The following is a 15,231-nucleotide window of genomic DNA, read 5'->3' as shown; positions in this document are numbered from 1 at the left end:
TCCTAGACAAGGGCCTGAGCAAACATGAGACATGCATCCTGGCCAAAAAATCAACAAAATGGGATACAGGCAGACCAATGGCAGAAACGAAAATCACAGGTAGACAGACGTCCTCCTGGTGGGTAGGTAGGAGGCAGTTACATGCTGAAATACCTCTGCTAAGAGTAACAGGTAAAAGAATATCCCTGCTGACCTCCTGCAAAGAAAGAGGGGGTCGGGAGGTAGTTTGGTATCTGCCATGCCTTCTCCCAGCAGTGGGCTCAAGGCTGAGTTCTGCAATCACCCTCTAACAGGAGGACTTTCCACTGAAACAGGTGGGTGATTATGCACCCACAGAGGTTCTTTGCAGGGGTGAAGCTCAAAGGATAACACTGTTGATTTTGCAGTTGCAAGGGAAGAATAGAGATTCAAGGCCCTGAGTGAGCTGCTCTTGACCCTGCTTGGAGTAGAGGGGCTGAACTAGAGACATCTAAAGGTTCTCTTCCCACCTCAGCCATGCTATGATCCATAAAATCTTTTCCATTCCTAATTCCTAGTCTCATGAAATATGCTACAGAGAAAAGACAGAGAACTTGTCATTCTGGTTTACACCTTTGCAGAGAAGAAAAAACAGTGAATTCAAAGACATGGTAGTAGGATCAAAGCACTCTAGGAAAAGAATGTGACCTCATGGTGGCCTACTGAATTTGCTCTAGCTTAGTTTAGAAGCTTCATCTATTTTCACCCAGTTACTTCAAGTGCAAAATTATCCTGTTAGGAATGGGTGTCAGCAGGTTAAAGAGCTGCAGACTGATAAATGCAGATCTCCTCAGTCAAGCCTGAGAGGCACTTACATGCCACATGGGCTGCCAACAGGACAATCTATCAACTCTGTAGGTGTCCAGACCATAACTGAGGTAAGCTGGCAGATGACAGGTAATTATTTATAAACTGTGAATAACAACATGTGTGACCACACAGCTAATATCAGACGATGTGTTTTCCTTTCTGATGTAAAAAAATTGATTTAAAGGTGAGCTGAGGTAAACCGGAGAGTTTTGGGTTGTTGGCAATTTTTAGGGTTTAACAAGCCTGTACATAATTACTGAGAGCAAAGATCATATAGTTAACATGAATTTAGTTTAAAATAATGTTTTTGATAACTGGTTGTGCTATATTAATTCAGGGGCCACATTCAGGGACCATTTCCCTGAGTAAGACAAATGCCTCATGAACAACCTGAAACAGAACATTTTGCTCAATTCTCCTTCTGACATCATTACTACAGAGTAAGGGCATGCTGCTTTCTTCTAACTCAGTGATAGCAAAGTCTACTGTTTTGATGTCAATCCTTGTGCTCTTGGTATGTTTGGTACCGTCCCATCATTCGCTTTTCTTCTGATTTCTGTCCTGTATTTCCCCTCTTCTCAGCTTATTTTCTTTTATCTGGTCATGTTTATGTCTTTTCCATAAACTTCATGTGCTTTCCTCATTTTTCTCCTCTACTTAGACATAAGCTCTCCTTCACCAGGGTCAGTTCAGTAAATATCTGAGACTTGTTGAATCACTCATTAATATCACTCCACAGACTTTTCTTGAACAACTGTTTCCAACAGCACATCAGCACATCATGACTGCCAAAGAAGGCACTCAAAGGGAAACAAACTGCCACTCAACATGCCCAGCATGACACCAAACACATGTGATGTCATTCCACAACCACAGGACTTACTGTTACTCTGTTTTAATTTTCCCCAGCCACTGGTACTGGACAGGCAGCCTCACAAAAAACAGTTAGTTAATGGGAGCTATACAAGCCAGAGAGCCTGAGCTAATAGCTTTAGAAAGTTGTGATTTAATTTCACCCTGGCCAGCCTGAAAGTCATGTCAAATGACCTGACATTACACAGGCCCAGACAAACAGAAGACATAAGAGCGTGATTTTGTAAGAGGAATTGAGCTTTTATAATAAACTTAAGGACCAAAAGGTGAACTGCAAAGGTTACAGAGAGCATGTGGAAAGACACTGCCTACTTCTTTTTCAGGATAAAAGGGAAAATATTTGCCTTCTTTCCTCTAGCTGGGAGCATGGCAGAGCTCTCTCTCTTATTAGGTAGGAAAATCATATGACAAATCAAAATCTGGGAGCTTGATTTTGTCTATAAAGTGGCAATCCAGATGTACAGTCTCTTTCTAGCCCTTAACAAGCAGTCACTTGAGCACTATCATGGACTATACACAGTAGAATATTTAACCTATGCCTTTTCAACAGCACACAGCACAGCAGCTAGGACAGGAAGATCTAGGTCAAGTAGAGTGAGACAGACGTGGTTCTGTAATGGCTGCTTGTCTGAAAGAAGAAATGAACAGTTAGCTATGCTAACTTTCCCAAGAAAAAAAGGACACTGTCATCAGTATTATCTGCTTGAGCTAAAATTCAGAGGAAATGAAATTGCAGTCTCAGCACATTCTTCTTTGTGGCTTTCCGTAATGGATTGGTGCTAGAGAGCCCAATGAGCTCCAATAAGAGTAGGCACAAGCACATACCTGTACCACCTTTCCACTGACTTCCTAGCAGAAGACATCTCCTTCCGGATGCATCCCTGTCTCTTTTTTTCTCTACCCCTCAGGTCAGACCTCTGTCTTTGCCTTGCTTATTTGGATCTATTTTAAACAACACATAGAAGGTTTCTTCTGGGGTGTTTGGTCAAGAAAGGAAGTCCAAATAAGATTATCTAATGAAAATATGACAGGAAGTGTTTACTTCCCAGCAACCCCTTATTAATAAAATTCTAGTCCTCCCTAAAAGACACAAAACCTTTATTTGTTATACATGCTGTGCCATAAGGCTTCCTCTACTTCTAGTCATACAGTTTCAACTTGCTGCCTTGTCTTTCCATGGTGCTTTGTGATGGGTGCTGCAGGGAGAGGTCCAGGGTGTGCACCAACCCCATACCTCTGCCATGGCCAAACAGGATATTCCCAGTGTTTATGACAGACTAACAGTACAGTGACAATAAGTTTGCACATGTGCTCCAGGCATGCATGTGCACATGTTATGGAAAGGCTCTGAAAATATTCCTGTTAAGTATTTCTTCTATCACTCTGTGTTTTCAGACGCATGCTAACAATTCGAGATATAAAGTATTTACTGCTGTGGACATCATCTCCAATTCTCAGTCAATCCACAAAACCCTAAAAGTTTTCACACCGATACTCTCCCCTGCATATACTTTCTTCAAAATTTGTATTCCATAAATTTTCTATCTTCAAAATTTGAGCCTGGTTGTGACAGGCTTGTGGCATTGTATGATCCCATTTCTGTTATCTGGGTTTGATAAACAGGAAAGCATTTCCTGCAAGAATTGTTGCATGTGCATTTTTTGTAATAGTCTTATGGGAGAATATTCAACAAACTTTACTAAATCCTTTTCTTTGGGCATTCGTGCCAGTGAAATACAATCACTTCAGTGTTTAAGGAGAGATTGAAATGTTGAAGGAAAATAGACAATGGCATAAGCATACATATTTCCTTGCACTTATAGAAGATTCTTGGATTATTTTTTCAGTTCTGATCTTCTGGAGTGTTAAATGGATTCATGAATTTGTATATACCCACAAAGAGCAAAATCTCATTTTAGTTGCTCACAGAAATGTGATTTATCCTTACAGATTTCATTGGAGCTTCATATTTCAGCTCAGGTTATCAGCACTAGAATCTGTAGAACAGAAATAGGAATGCCATGGTTTTTTTTTTTTAAAGACTGATTGGTTTTCTGCTGAGTTCACTAGATGTGCAAAGAAATATGCCAAACATCTCTGTATTTTAACCACAAATTTGCATTTTATCATTGCCTCATTCCAATTTGCTTATTTCTTTTTCTTTCTAGAGGCCAAAGGACAGTTTTCTCTTACAAGAAAAACACACTTCTCATCAGAAAACTTTAAAAGCTATCAAAAGAAAGAATTATAATGATAATTAAAAAATACTTACTTTGGTTAGAGAATGTACTATCATCTATGAACAGAATACACATGGAATTATGAACCAAAATAAATAATGAAGAAAAATACATTTTAAAGGGTCACTTGAATTTCTCAGCAATTTTCTATTCAAGTCAACCCATAGAAGACTATTGTAGTGTTGGCAGTTCACAAAATTTAAGCTTTAAAATTTCAAAAGTCGGTGCTCTGCTGTGAAACTTGAAATTGTCTTATTTGCAAGTCTTAGGCTGAAACATCACCATGATGTTGAGAAGTGTCCACTGTACGTGCAAGTGCAAGTGATACAGTTTCTTTGGGGACACAAACCACCCAATCGAGAATAGAAATGGTATCAAAAGTCTCAGTTTCAAACCAAAGTAACCCAACACTGAACATTTAGAAATTCCTAAATGAAGAACGTTTAGTATTGTTAACATTGAAAGTAGGAGTGTTAAAACCACTGGGTACAGCACTTGCCATAAACAACATAGAAGACTGTTGCACAAAAGAGTTAAAAAACTTCTCAGGAAAGTTTGCTTCAGAAAAGTGTGTGCGATCTATCTCTTTTCCCTCTGCAAGTCAGAGTGAAGGGAAGAGGGAAGATAGCCCAGGGCTATTGCTATTCTTTAGTATAAAGACACCCATCAGTCCTACCTGTAGAAGGTCATTACTTGAGCATGACAAGAGCTAATGCACCTATACATTGGATGTCCTGTTATTAATGGCCCTGCTAATAGCTGGTGACAGTGAGAGAGTGAATTTCCACAGTTCACAGCCCTTTGTAAGACTTCTTCTGGAACATTTCTCTCCACTATCATCACCCAGACTCCCCCTCTGACCTCTTTATCAGTCAGTGAGTGGTACCAGAGGCTTAAGACACACAATTGTGGCAGTGGGCCATGTGTGCTCTGCAGGGTGGCACAATGCAGAGGAAAAAATTAGAAAAAAACCATTGCTTTAAGAAACGAAAGTCTGTGTTAATATTTCATGAGGTAATGATGTCATTTAGTTTCACCTTCTCCTTTTGCACTTACTAACTTCACATGAATTTTCATATTTCATCCTCAAGTGAATCTTCGTATTTACAGCTATGCAACATGATCTGCAACTCACCATGGGCAGTGAACATGCTGCCGTTGACTTCAGTGGGCTTTGGATTGAGTTCGCATCTCCCTTAGAGCCCTGGCTCCCTTGGCCTTAGCCATGAAACCACAGTCTGAACCTGACTTACCTATATAGACATGGAATTTAAAAGTAACATCAAATGAAAATGCTGTTGTTTGCTTCTACTTCTGCCTCCCTTTTAAGAGCAAGAGAAGTAGGTGCTCATTGCAGTACACCTACAATTAAAGGTAAAATCAATAGCTACAGGTTACAATATATTTTAAGCATGCTTTGTGCTTGGCAAACCTTAGAAAATGGAAGCTTTTCACTCCTGTCTTTTTACTCTACAGATGAAGTGGTTGAGCAAATCCCTGTTGTTTGGTACAGATAACGTTACACAGAAGTTGCTGAAGAACAGTACTGGCTCTTGGACTGCACTTGGTGTCTGCAGGAGCACCTGGAGTCTTCCAGGACCTCCAAAGTCTTGCACTTGGCCTTTCATAGACATGTATCTAAACAAGGGGATGCTGCTGTTGGCTGTAACAGGAAGGGTGGCTGTAACAACGCACTGCTCCATGTGAGACAGCAAAGGCATCAAATCTCACTATTCCATATCTTGAAATTGCCAAAGCCTCTTTGAGATGCTTCTTTCACCGCTTACACTATTAAAGGTTACTGTACTTCCCCAGAAAGCTGAAGTGGTAAGGTGAGCAAAACTGTCCAAATGTCTTTCTCTAACAAGGGACAACAGGACAACCATGTAAGTACTTGACTGTCAACTTATGGTAACTCTGGCTTTGAGTTTGCATTTTGAGCTGTTCAAAAAGGTTTAAAATACTCCTTTTTTTTTCTTTTCTTTTTTTCCCCAGGACCATCAAGGATTTTATATTGCATAGCAATTTCCATAATTAAAAGATCAATGAAGCTGTTTTCAAGTCTGCTTTACAGTAGAAGTAATTTCAGTCTTTCTGTTACTCATTTTGGTGTTTTTCAGCCTACTAGAAGAGCACTCAAATCAATCACTTAGGGTATGTTCAATTTTTTAAGTAAGTTCTTAAAGGAATCCTTCAGTTGGTTTGTTTCCTTAACACAAAATATGTATATAATCCTTACTCAAACTCAGAAAAGCTGTTCAATTAGCATAATGCAAAGGACTACCCTGGTTTGTGCAATAATGCTGAGGGCTGGTCAAGCAGAAAGAATTTATATAGTTTTTCCCCTCTTTGTTTTGCTTTGCTTATTAATACCAGAGGTACCTTTCCGCTTTATTGGGAGGCTTGGGGAATTCAGGAGGTACCATTTTCTTAGTTTTCTTTCCCAGAAGTCCCAGCTCTAAGAGCCAGCTCAATATATGATGCACTCTGATTAAAGGCACACAGGACCTAGAAATTGTTTTGGAAGCACTAAGGATAATACTGCCTGGCTCCCCAGTAACATGTTGTATTGTTGAAGATGATTCTGATATTTCAGCATTTGAATGTTTCCTTGACTCTTTCTTTGTCTTGGCATTTATTTCTGGCCACCTACTTTAATGAAATATGTAGGATCTTAATTTTCCCAGAGACTGCTATTCCTCTACCAAATTGATCAATGGATTCAAAGGAGAAAGGGGCAACAGGAGTGGTGAGACACAACTAGACATATGCAGATCATGATAAATGTGTCATTTCTGTATTCAATCAGAGAGAAAATCAGCTATCAAGTTACATTTTAAAAGTGGTTGGATTTCTGCAGGTTTTGCGTGGGTAGCATACAGTTCCTTGGGCTGGGCTGGCAGGGAGAAGCCCAAGGTAAATGGTGGATTTGAAGCCCACCTTCTCAGCAGCTTCATGGAGAGATATGGCCAGCTGCTTTGAGCCCCTGTAGTCCTTTACCCGGGACAAGACCTTTCCAGGTGCTGCACATGCTGGCCCCATGCCAGCACATGCTTAACTTTCAACACATCAATTACTCATGGAGAAGTCAAGCCTGGAGAAGCTGCTGCTGCAGAGATAGCAATGAAAAGGAAATGGGGAGGTGGTGACCTTATTGCCTCTCCTTCCCAATGGCCCTGTCTGCAGACATCATTCAGGGCCTGGGGTAAAATGACGGCAGAGGCTAATAGGTCACTGACCTGCTACTCTGTCGTTGGCCTAGCCCCAACCTTAGCAAAAGAGAGGGGAAGGGAGAGGGGAAGATCTGTGCAGTTTGTCAGATGTTATCACACTTGATAAGACAAAGCTTCTCTTCCAGGAATTTTTATTTCCTAGTTTGCTATGAAAAAAAGATGGCAACTCGGAGATCTGTGGTGGCGAAGAGGAAACTCACAATCTTTTGTTCTTGCTCTGCCACTCACATCTGTGACAGGTTTCCTTTTTCCCTTAAGCTATTCTAATTTCTGGCTCTACATGTGTCAAAATAAGTTTCCAAAGCAAATCACAAATGCATGGGGTAATTAGAGCTGTCATTTTGATGTCGGGGGAAAGCACTCCCCCTCCCAAGAAGAATACATGTCCTGGTCAACGGCATATTGTAGTGATGATGAAGAATTTGGCATTTGTCTCTTTGGGTCTTTTTGGGGTTTGTTTTTTGTTTTTTTTTCACTTAATGGATGATAAGGAAAAAGAGAACTGCCTCATGCTCCTGCTGTATGAGCTTTCCTCTGCTTCAAAAACTCTTGGAAAGTGCTGCTGAGAAGTAGATAACTATGCATAACCACTAAAACACACAAAAGTGACCCTAGATTCACCTCTTCAGAAATGTAGGCATCTAGCTGAATTTGAAGAAAATAAAATAAATATATATATTCAAAAGTAGCATTCAGAAAAATTGAAACAGGAAATCTAAAGATGAGATCCATTCCTTCAGGTGTCCAGCAACATGAAAAAATTTTCTAAATGTTTGGAAGAGTATCTTTAAAATGTCCTGTGATAGACAGGTGCACAGCCCAGATCCTTACTCCTCCAGAGAGACTCTCAGGGACATATCTGGAGCTCCCTTCACAAGGCTGACACAGTAATGACATTTTCACCAGGAGTCTACTCTCGACTGTTCTCATAGTTTGTTCTTAATGCGAGCATTTTTTAGTAATGGCAACATATATGGAGATAATTATTTCAAAGGCTCCTTCTTTTCTTTGTGGCAGCTTAAGTGCACACAAAAAGAAATTCTTTTCCAAGCAAACTGCCCTGCTTTAATTTCATACTCCTGTGCTACACATCAGTCCTCAACCTCTGTAAAATTACGGCTTGCTCCCGAATCTTCTTTAGGGCACCTGCAGCATCTCAGTCACAGGAAATTTCAATCAGAATGGAGCCAAAGCCATGTTTTAGATGTGGAAAGAGTGAAAAAGCTTGGAAAAGCATCTAAAATGCATACTGCAGGATGGGAAGAATAATGGGCTTTCTAATCAAGATGCAGGGCACTTGCACTCAGGTTTGCTCTCTTACTGCTGTCTGAGTCACTGCTGGTGAGTCATTTACTTTCAGTGCCACTGGGTCCCTAGCTCTGCAGAGGGAATCACTATGATTCCTTTTTACCATCTTTTATGCATATTTTGCAATGTGGTGGTGTGCAGGGAGGTACTACTCTGCAGCACTGAGCACAGAGAGGGGGCTCTCTGAGGTCCAGGTCAGTGAGGGGTTTTGCTGCTGACATCAGGTTAAGGACTCCTGCCTGTCCCATCTGTTTGCCTCAGCCTGTGTACTGCAGTGCACTGCCCTGTCAGTTGTTCCACTCTGAATTTTTCTGGGAGACGCTGAAAGCAGATCAGGAAACTTATCTAGTTAAAATAAGTCTCCCTTCACCAAGATAATTTCTCATTCAGGTCAACGTACTGATAAGTACAGTGTGGCCCCATCAACAGATCCTAGCACAAGCAAGTGGGTTGTGAGACATAGCACAGGGGTAGGAAAAAAGGCTGGGATTTCTTAAATTAGTTTAGCCAGCATTTCATTTCACTGCATCCTGAGCAAAACTTTTTAGGCCGGAGAAGCATCAAGGACAGTTATATATGTCTCTGCTGCAACTCGATTATGAAACTTTGCCCTTCTACAGGATTTCTATTCAAGTACCACAGCAGCTCTTTGCAAACATTAAGTGCTGTGTCCCTACAACACACCTGGCAGGCAGATACAGTATCCTCTTATCAGATGGGCAAAATGAGCTGTACAGTGATCACAAGCCAGTGTAAAAGGCAGCAAGAAGCAGAAAATCTTAATTGCAGGACTGATGTTTTAACTACTAGGTTTCTGCTGGAAGCCAGTGGCCACTGATAGAAACTGCCAATACAAAGATGCTTCAAGCAGCAATAAAAATGGGGTGAGGAGTAACAATGATATGACTTGCAGATGGCTTTCATTAAATGAAGTTTTTATTGGATTAAAGGCACAATTTAAAGCCTACAGTAGAACTGCTTGAAATTCTTTAATCTAATCTTGAAGAGGCTTTTTGACCAAATCAAACATTTTGCTGGGAATTTTTCAACTCCACTGAAATTTCCTGAGGGATTCTTGTTTTGAAACAAAAAAGAAAAAAAAGTCCTTTCAAAACAGTCATGCTTGTTAGTTTTATCATTGAAGATGAGATGTATTTTATAGAAAATATATGTTTATAGATATGTATATACATATTATAGAAAATATGTTTTTATATATGTGTGTGTGTATATATATAAAATGTATGTTTATACTTCTAAGAATAAAATACTTATAAGAATTTTTGCCAGCTCTTTCCAGCAGAAGCTTTCTCAAAGATTATCATAAGTGAGTGATGGGGCTACAAATACTGTAAAAAATGAAATGGTTTTCTATTTTATAGTAGTAACAAGAAAATACTTATTCCAGTGATGAAACTAGTCGTGATTAACCTTTCCTGAAAGAAAGCTTCTTTCATGTTATGTTTGGTGTTTATCTTCAACCTTTAAAAAGATAACTCTGCTTTCATAGTAAAAATGATTTTCTTGTGGCATTGTTTTGTCTCAGGAGTTTTAGGAGCAGGGGTTTAATAGTCAAAAGATAATTGCATTAAGCCATATATTATGATTTTTACATATAGACATATCCTAACAAAAACCCCATCAAGGCACAAATTGCTTTGATTTGCAATGCATAATCCAAATAAAATTGTATAAATGCTTACAACTCTATTTCCTGCTATATTTTCAGGTGTTAACATAAGCTTTCTGAAGCTTTCCTTTTTTGGGACAAATCCACATAGGTAATCTCATGGATAGACACTGAAGATAATGAGTGAACAAGGTAAGAAGAAGTTTGCCTTCTTTGAATGGTCAAAAGAAGTAAAAGAATTGCCTTAGTAGGTTTTTGATCCTGTCTGTGATTGCTCAAAAACCAAACCAACTGAAATTTTAGCTGCACTTTCCTTCTAATTTTCAATGGTTCAAAATTAGCTGTGGACCTCAGGCTCCAGTATAGAGACCAGAAACCCACCTAGGCTGACTCCTCAAAGGCCAGAGAAATTCCTTTTGATTACTGTTCATAAAAAGAAAAAAAAAAGTTTAGAAGCATGGAAAATAATATTCATATTTTTGCAAATAATGAGAAGTGGTGAGGGAGGTTAAAGGAAGCGATGGAGCTTGCAATTCTAAACCAAAGGAACAAAAAACAAAGCCAACAACCCCCAAAAAGATTCAGAAGTCCCATCAGACCAAAACCAAATGTTTTCAAAATCTGTGAAAACCTTCTGGTGTGAAACAATTTCAAGTTTCAATGAGAGTGTGGTTAGCAGTAAACTATAAATCACTGCACATAGAGGTTTCTAACTGGCAAGTGGCAAACACATGAAGGCTGTTTCTCCATACTTTTGGCTTATTTGAATATAATTTTTTTGAAGTTCACAAGGAAACAAGATTTATATAATATCACTGTATTTCTCAGCCCTTTCAATCTCTCTGATCCCTGCTGGCTAGCTCCAGTCCAAGCTGACAGAGTGCTAGAGGCTTGGAGAGACTGTGGTCCTAAATGCCCTGCGAATGTCACTACCCAGGTACGGGAGAGAGGCTCAAGTGGAGGCACCGAAGAGCTGCAGCAGGAGACCAGCTGCACCACCAGACACAGAGACACCAAAGAGGTGAAACCCATGCTGCATGTACCGACAGCAGGGAAGGCTGTGGCTGGAGCTCACAGCTCACCAGCCATGGGGTGTTCCAGCTTCAGAACTGAGGCCAAAGGCAGTCTGCTGCTTGTTGAACAGTTTCAGTATCGTGTCATTGGTGATATTTGGGGAAAGAACATGTGCTCACTCTCGGCTCTCCTCTTACTTGTTTTTTTCTCTTTGCTCTCCTTTGGCTTCATCTTGAGAGAAAAGTTAAAGAACAGGAGCTGAGAAAATGCCCCTGTGTATGCAAGGATAAGGGCAGCCAGATGGTTTTGTAACAGCTGCTGTATTGCTTTCTCCTTCACCTTCCAGAAATTCTTCATTACACAAGTGTTTCCACCCACAAGGTAACAAATTAAACATATTCTCAGTGTCTGTGGTAGTCACTGCTCCAATGGGATTGTGTAAGCCCCTAGTGAGGCTGAACACCTCTCCAGGATTCACTGTTTCCTTCTGGGGGCCAGAAGGCTCCTGGCAAAATGTTCTTCATAATCTTCCACTCTCTTAATGTCCTGTGATAACATTTTAGTCACAGGCAGGAAAAGACCTGTCTTCCAGCAGAGGATCCATACCTGATAGCAGGAATGGAGAAAGGTGAACGCATGAATCTGCATTACACAAGCATCTGAGCCTCCGAGGGCTCTTTCCTAAGGGCGCATGGAAGTCAGAGTTCTCCCGTAATACCTGGTGAATCAATTTTCAGACACAACTTGTACATCTATGTCACCGACACTTCAGTTTAAAGCTGTTTCTGTTGCCATCTGCTGTGGTGCAGACAAGACAGCATCCAGCCTTGGCCAGCCATCTGAGTGTTTAACATCTTCTTTAAGAGTTTTTGAACATTTTATACTGGTTCAGGTTCAGCCTAAAGCTAGTGATATGCTTCCCAACTCCTGACTCCAGCCAGTCAGGAGTCAGGAACCCCCTTACACCTCACCACCCCATGCTATGGGTGCTACTATATGGTCAGCTGTGACTGTGAAGTACTCTGTCACAGGGAGACATGGCAAAGCCCAGAGGTCTGAACCTTGATTCAACCCATAGTGATCCTCAGAGGTTGTCCAGAAAGGAGCTTTATTGTTTGGGAGGAGGAATTAGCTGCAGAGAGAAAAAGGATGACTGTGCATACTGATGCAGAATTAAACACAGGCAAAGAGACAAGCAAGAGAGAAGGGATATTCCCTAGGAGCATTTGACTGGAGCTCTGCTTTGGGGACAGAAAAGAAATTAGCTAGCTGAGAGTGATGTTGGAGAATGAATGTAATTCATATTTTATTAATAAAGGAGGTCTCCCCACAAAGGAAATTCCCATTTTGGCCTTAGTGATGTAGCACTAAGTGGTAATTGATACATGAAATGCCAAAGCCCATAGATCTCTAGTTACACTGGAGCAGACACTCTTTGGGGCCTGTAATTACAGATAGCTGGCAGACATACAGATTTCATCTTTGACAGAGAGGACTTGCTGCTCTCCTGCCAGCTGGGATGGCTAAGCTCAGTGCCAAGTTGGACATACCTTCCAGAGCCTTTGCAAAGCACTGTTCCATTCTACCTCAGGTTCTATTGCTCTCCAGGTTTCTGAAAACGAACTAATAAAATATTTGTAATGGCACCTGCAGCGGTGAGGCATCTCGGATAGAAAAGCCAGTTCCTGCCTCCCAGCCAGAGGAAGGCACAGCCTCAAAAAAGCGATAGCTGAGAGCTGCGTAGGAGTGAGGCAGGGCAAGTTTTGTAATGGTTGGGGCACAAGAGATGACTTAAGGACAGCGGATATTCCTGGGTTAAACCAGCATGAGTTTGCTCTCTGGAGCCATCCTAATGGTGTGGATTAGGCACTGGTGTACTGAACCACGGGGCAAACATGGTTTTCTCAGGAACTCTGCTGAAGCAAGCTACCCATGCTGCCAGGGGACATCTGCGTACTCCAGACCTGTTGCAACAACACCTGGGAAGCCAGATCTGCCCTCTGTTGCTCTCTTCAGATTATCTCTGCACATTTCCCCCCTGATTGTAGTACTGAGGTCAACAACATCAAGTCTGGCCTTGGTGATCTATGCTGACTGCCAAGGTGGCAGATGATCAGCTATCTGAAATTAGACATCTCCACATGAAATATGTAAAACCTGTGGGCAAAAGAGCAGTACTAATACTTTTTGACCAAATTCTGTTCTCAGTTACACCAGAGGAATGCAACTGAAGTCAATATGATTTACAGGAATTAAGGACAGCACACAGGTGGGGGTTTTTTTTGTTGTTTTTTTTGTTTTTTTTTTTTTGAGATGACATTTAGATTCTAATTGCAGCTAATAGGGCTGGCCACAGACAAATCTCAAAGAAAAGTAACACTGTTGTTTGTTTTTCTTCCCTAACTCCAATGTCAGCCCCAGTCTAACAAAGCACCCTATAATATTTGCTTAGGCACTGAATTTGTTAGCCTAACTTATTTTTACTATTTATCCCACATTTCTGTAAAAATGTGTAAAAAAAATTCTGTTAATGCCAACTGTTTTAAATACTCTTTTTCACAGGCATAGTGCATACTAGGAAGAGCTTGCAAGTATAGCTATGCTGGAATTTTTATATCAATAAACCCCTGATGGGTGATGCAACTCCCAGCAGTGCACTGGTTCCAAGGATGAAATAACACATCCTGGCAACCCAAGTGTTTTTTGCCAACAGAGCTGCAAGGCATTTTTTTTCTGAGACAGAATACCAGCAAAAACTTCTCCTGAGAAACCAAGCAGGTGCTCCACATCAGCCAGCTGCTTGGGACACTCACCTGGCACGCAGCAGACAAAGGTGCCTGTCCCTTCTCTGCGCAAATCAGCTGCATCAGATCTGAGTTCCTCTCCTAGCAAAACATTTCCCTGTTTCTGGCCCAGCTGGCTGCCAAAAGATCCCTCTGTCCCTCTGTGCTCATCTGTCAGAGCTGCTCAAGGACAGTTCGATGAACTGGTGGTCGGGATGGGAGCTGGGAGAGCTGGGCATCAATCAGGCAACACAGCAGCTTGAAGAGAGGTCTCCTGTACCTCTGGACATGTCAAACACCAGCCTTTTGGCTAGCCTCAGGGGCAGAGCTTTGTCTGTTTTTCAGCAGAAGCACTTGTTGGAGCCCAAGAAATCGTTCCTGACGAGGATTTTGTTGCAACTGACGTGCCTCCATGGAAAGCATAGCTTTTAAAAAGTTGCTGTTTTCTGACGCAAGCACAGGCATCATCATATTTCACTGAAGAATTTCTGATCAGTTCTTGTGAGCTCAGGAAAGGCCAAATGACCTAAGGGTTACAAGGTGCCAGTTAACAGATAGTGTTTCACATTCTTTCTTAGAAAAATAGTTATGAAACTACTGGATTTTCTTTCCGTACTTTTTTCTGTATCTCTTCCAATGCAAAATACTTTGTTCTCCCAGAAGAAACCAATCATTTGCTAAATATTTAGTGTAATTCATATCTCTGTCTCTCAAGTGGGCCAGTGTTTACGCTTCAAAAGCAAAAATCTTTCTTCTCGTGCCATAGTCACTCCATAGAAATAAATACAAACCACAGAACCTGCACAAATCTTTGCTGAGGCACAAAATTTTAAACACCTTATGGATTAATGTTTACGGAGCCTGTCAGAGATTTAAAACTACAAGGAGAAAGAAAGGTTTTTTTCAGCTCTGAGAGATGAACTCCTCGCCTAACATCAGCCCTGCACTGAAAAAGCCTTGGCAGGTTGTTTCTCTAAGCAGACAGGTCCTCATTCAATTGTTTGTGATGTCTTTCCACTTACTTCTTGCTATAAATTTGTTTCTTTGCCACCCTCTTTACACTTTACCTTGGTGTGCCTCAGAGACAGGCAGAGCCAGCAGCTCACCACTAAGGCAGCCTGAGGGGAACTGCTAGCAAAAGACCAGCCTGCCAAAACCCATAAAACTTGCTGCTTTTTGCCTTGCTTTAAAACAAAAAAATAATATTGTCTTTTCTCTAAAGTGGTAAAGCAACACATGCCCAAATGAGTTCTTCACATTACACTACAGGATTTTTTAAGGGTTTTGAAGAAACCTTGGCACTTACCAACTTGTTCTTCAAA

The 15,231-nt window shown here is 41.0% G+C and overlaps 1 protein-coding gene across 1 annotated transcript in view; it reads left to right on the top strand.

Moving 5' to 3' along the window:
• Window positions 1-15,231, top strand: part of LOC308064290 (sulfotransferase 6B1-like) — a 42,698-nt gene extending 27,467 nt beyond the window's left edge. The window contains exon 7 of the mRNA XM_080388535.1: window positions 1-15,231. This exon is cut by the window's left edge and continues 17,743 nt beyond it. The gene's annotated coding sequence lies outside the window, so the exon portion shown is untranslated.

This window comes from Falco punctatus, assembly GCF_963210335.1.
Source record: "Falco punctatus genome assembly, chromosome: 5".
Classification (NCBI taxonomy): domain Eukaryota; kingdom Metazoa; phylum Chordata; class Aves; order Falconiformes; family Falconidae; genus Falco; species Falco punctatus.
This window is presented reverse-complemented; position numbering and strand designations above follow the sequence as displayed.